Consider the following 5,327-nt stretch of genomic DNA (forward strand, 5'->3'; position numbering starts at 1 on the left):
TCACCAAGCTTCTAGTGTTTTCATTTTTTAAGTGGAAGCAATGCAGTTAGCTAGAGAATTACCGATGAAGGAAACTAGCCATGTATTTATGCATGTGGATATTAATATTTAAAACTCTCTTAACATCTAAGGCCGCAATCCAAAACATGCTTACTTAGAAATATGTCCCAGTCCACTGAATTTTTATTTTAATGAGGAGTTGAGGACTTATTTCAAAGAAAATATGTTCTAGGCACAAGTGTACACAACAATAGAGGAAAAACACAATTGTCCTTGAGAAACTTTAGCTGGGCCTTAATATAACCGCTGTGTTTGGAGTGAGGCAGGGATGCCACATAATATCTTAGTGTTATGAAGTCTCTTTGCAAGGACTGTCCTTTTGCACAGCACCTAACAGATGGCGATGACAGCATTTGTATGCCACCCTTCAGTAAAAGTTGCCTGGGGTGGTAAACAATTGACAGTAACATTCCAAATACTGTATGCTGTCAGACAATAAAACCACAATATCATAACCATTACTTCATTCCAGAAATTAACAGTGAATGAGTAAACTAAAGCATACAAGAAGTGAGGTTAGCACTGCATACAGATAACTCACCTACTCATAGAGCAAATGACTTCGGCGAATTCTGAGCAACATCAGTCATCCAAAACTGACTGAAGAGCAAAGAGAGTCATGCTAACCCACAAGAGCAATTCAAAAATACACATTGCGCAATACCTTTATTTGGCCAAGCAAAATGTTGCAGAATTGTGTGTACATTTTTAACTACTCCAGAACTCTTCATCGGACTAGATAAGAAGAAGAAGAAGAAGAAGAAGAAGAAGAAGAAGAAGAAGAAGAAGAGGAGGAGGAGTTTGGATTTGATATCCCGCTTTATCACTCCCCTTAAGGAGTCTCAAAGCGGCTAACATTCTCCTTTCCCTTCCTCCCCCACAACAAACACTCTGTGAGGTGAGTGAGGCTGAGAGACTTGAAAGAAGTATGACTAGCCCAAGGTCACCCAGCAGCTGCATGTGGAGGAGCGGAGAGGCAAACCCGGTTCCCCAGATTACAAGACTACCACTCTTAACCACTACACCACACTGGCTCTCAGTGATAAGAAATAAAAAGGCATGGGGGGGGGGGGAGAAGTGTATATAGATATATTGAGAGATGTGGGTGGGAACCATTTAAGCTGATGGCCATGATTTCCATAATTTAACTGGATATTGCATGAAATACCGTGCTTCCTTTTTCTCATTCAATGCATTGTTTTATTAAGCTCAGTTGTGTTTCTTCCCCTTTACTTGCCTTAAAAAAAAAGCCCCAAATTTTGTAACTTTCCTTCATACTGAGCATGTTATTAGCCCTTTTCCAGCTCTGCAGTATCATCTCTGGAGGTATCCAATGTATGCTTAGACAAACACAGATTCCACGGTGGGTCTTATGTGACTTATTGCCAGGGAAGGCTGCACAGGATTTCAGTTTCACTTCTAGATAAGATTGTGTAGCATTAAGGGTCTGATGCAGGCATCCCCAACCTGCAGCCCTCCAGATGTCATGGGAGCCTACAACTCCCATGATCCCTAGCTAACAGGACCAGTGATCAGGGATGATGGGAATTGTACTCCAAAACATCTGGAGGGCCGAAGGTTGGGGATGCCAGGTCTAATGTAACTCACCAGCTATTAGGTTTTCAAAGTAGTTTGGCAAAGGCACTAGGCAGTTATAATCACTACTACAGGGGTGTGGGTGGGCCATTGAGGTTCACTGTTTCTTTGAATTGTGGTTGTACTCAGTGCATAGCTGTCAACTTTCCCCTTTTTTAAAGGGAAATTCCCTTATTCTGAATAGGATTCCTCTCAAGAAAAGGGAAAAGTTGATAGCTATGACTCAGTGCAAGGCAGTTACAATTCCTCCATTACAACCATTATTTCTATTAACTGCCTGTATTTTCCTCCTCCCAAAAGGCCAGCAGCCCTAATCTTTGGTGATGCCCGGCGCAAGAGCAAGTTGAGAACATTGGAACTGAGGTTCTTCTGGCAGATGGCATAACATCTGGGGCTGGAATGAAATCATAATAGCTGCCAAAATCTTAACCAGGTGTTCCTTCACAAACACTTCGCTTCAGTCATGCAAATCCCCTGAATAACATACCATCTTCTTCAGTAGGGGGATGGGGACTGGCTATCAAGCCAGAATAAGTTCCCCACTTCCTCCCTACACTTCCATAAATCACCAACTTCAAAGAATCTTTACATCCACTCACATTCCTAGTACCGACTCTCCAGCACCCTATGGATGTTTATTTCTGGAGCAACAATTTCTCACACTGTACTGTTAGAGCACTAGGATTCAATCTTTTTAGACCCAGGGCCCACTTTTAATCCAAACATGCATTTGAGGACTCGTTTATTAATCTTTCTTTCCTGTCCTTTCACCGATAAACTGATGATTTATGCTTCTTTTTGTGAGAATTGTTGAAGACCGTAAACCAACAAAGCACCCACATCTTGAACTCACATGGAAGAGCTAACCCATGAATTGTTCTTGCTTCTTCAGACAGCCAGCTGGATTCTGCCTCTCACCTAAGATTAGCAAACAGGGACATACGGTTTGGAACATCTCTTGTAGGTCTGAATGAGATGAGATGACATTTCTGATGTTGGCAAACCTCCACTTACTTTGAGTGTACTTTGAAAACAGTGTGGGGAATGTCAACTGTATTTCTAATCCTAGTCCAAACAATGATCTTCTGATGTATAAGAAAGATAAATATACCAGTATTTGAAATAAGATTATGGTAGTCTCATGTACTTAAGAGTCTCCTCTGCAGTGCATGATCTATAATGGCAATAGGAAGAGTATCAGTAGAGCTGAGGCAAAAGGCAAAAGGATTTTAATCAGAATAAAAAGGCATCCCCTCCTTTTGGCAGACTTTCTGAGAAGGCCTGAAATGTGCATTTACTTAAGCAGGAAGAAGTGCCCTGGATAGGCTTTATTTATCCTCAGTTATGGCATCACATTCCTAACCCAGGAGTCATTGCCTTCATTCCAAATCAACTTTATTTCAGTCACTCTCAGTGATGTCAGCATGCAGCCACAACCAGTTTGCTATTTGCTATTGTAATGTTCATCATTTCAATACAGGGTCATTTATTTGTTAGGATCACTCCATAAAAGAGAAAGAAACCCAACCTAAGGAAGTTTAGGCAACTTCAGGTAGGGGGGATAATCGTACCTAAAAAAGGAGAGGGAGGGAGGAAGAGATGGACACTCAGTAATTAAGGGGTTTCGGGGTGAGAATATTTTGGACCTCCAGAAAGCTTTATTTCACTATCAAAATGGGTGAATTTTCACAATAAACTTGTTTTGTTTAGTCATTTAGTCCTGTCCGACTCTTCGTGACCCCATGGACCAGAGCATGCCAGGCACTCCTGTCTTCCACTGCCTCTCGCAGTTTCGTCAAACTCATGCTGGTAGCTTCGAGAACACTGTCCAACCATCTCGTCCTCTGTCGTCCCCTTCTCCTTGTGCCCTCCATCTTTCCCAACATCAGGGTCTTTTCCAGGGAGTCTTCTCTTTTCATGAAGTGGCCAAAGTATTGGAGCCTCAGCTTCAGGATCTGTCACAATAAACTAGTACTGATTATTTGCTACAGCCACTCTTGAGAAAACACACAGGTTCCGGATTGGTTAGAAGTAAAGAGAAACATGACATTCTTTAATTTGGCAAAGCCAGGGATTAATTTTGGGTGGCGCACTAGGTAAAAAGAGTCAAACTGAAGTCAAATTGTGCAGTATAACCTAGCTGGAGGAGAATGCAGCCCTCAAAATGCAATGTCCAATCTTCAGGTGGTAGATGATCATCTTCTGGTGCTTGATTCCAACCTGAACAGCTTATGATAAATGCTAAATTAAAAAAAACAAAACGCTTACACCTTAAAATTTTAATTGTTCGTGCTATGCCCACTAATTTCTTAAAAGTATTCTTCCCTTGAAAAGAGGCTTCTGCATTTCTACCTCTTTCGAGGGCACTTTAGAATTTCAGTGGGTGTGGACTGGAGCTTACCTTATTGTTGTGAGTTGTGTGGGTGTTCTTCCTTCCATTAAACATTTTCCCAGTGCTGTACAGTCTTCCCAATCTCTTTTGTTTCCTGATCACAAAACAGTGCCTTAGGAGAAATTACCTCATGATATTTTAATTCAAGCATGGAAACCCAGAGATGCCGGCTACCAAGCACCTGAAATCAGTGCAGTCACTGATTTTGTTTTTAAGAGTTCTTACTTTTACTTTAAAAAAAATGCTACACTGATTTCTTTAAATGGAAAAATGATTGGTGGAATGTAAGAAAGGACACTCATAAGCACTCTTTGGCCTCTTTGAAAGTAAGGTACCGTATTTTTCGTCCCATAGGACGCTCCGTCTCATAGGACGCACCTAGTTTTTTGGGGGGGAAATAAAGGAAAAAAAATTTCCCTTTATTTCCCCCCCCCAAACCAGGTCGGGGAAACCAAACCAGGTTGGGGAACAGCGGTATGGCGGCGCTGCGCCTCCCCGCTGTCCCCCGAGCTTGTGGGGCTGGCCGATGTCTGCCTGGGGCGCGGGGCGCTCTGCTTCAGGGTCATGTACCGACCCCTCTCGCTCTCCAAGCTTCAGCGAAAGCCTGTATTCGCCCCATAGGACGCACACATATTTCCCCTTCATTTTTGGAGGGGAAAAAGTGCGTCCTATAGGGCGAAAAATACAGTAAGTTCTACTAAAACCTTGAATCTTTCTCATGAGAATTTCACTTAATTTCATTTCCTCTTTTGCTAATTTTCCAATGCAGTATTTTTTCTCATAAATTGATAAAGGATGGCCAGGAAATAATGCAAGAGACATTTTCACCCTATTGCTAAATCTTGCTTACTACAAAACAAGCAACAAACAAAAACAACCAATGACTTGGGCTGCATACACACCAAACATTTAAAGCACATGGCTTTCCCGAAAGACTCTTTTGAAATGTCATTTGCTAAGTGTGTTGAAATTATAGCTCTGTGGGGGTTTATCTACAGCTCTCAAGATTCTTTAGGGAAGTCATGTGCTTTAAATATCCTTTAAATGTGCTTTGAATGTATGATGTGTATGCATCCCTAAACAAAGATCTCAGATCTTTAAGTCCTTGCAAGAATCTATATTCCTTTCATGGGTTTTAAATCCTGCAATATTGTGACTAAGCTATTATCCTCGAAAGTGGTTGAGTTACGTGCATTTGCAGGAAGCTTTGATCTCTTTTTACATACATATGAAAATTAGCCATATTTCTATTCTGCTAGGTTCTGCAAAACTCAATAAC

Source organism: Podarcis filfolensis (genome assembly GCF_964270895.1).
Source record: "Podarcis filfolensis genome assembly, chromosome: 2".
Classification (NCBI taxonomy): domain Eukaryota; kingdom Metazoa; phylum Chordata; class Lepidosauria; order Squamata; family Lacertidae; genus Podarcis; species Podarcis filfolensis.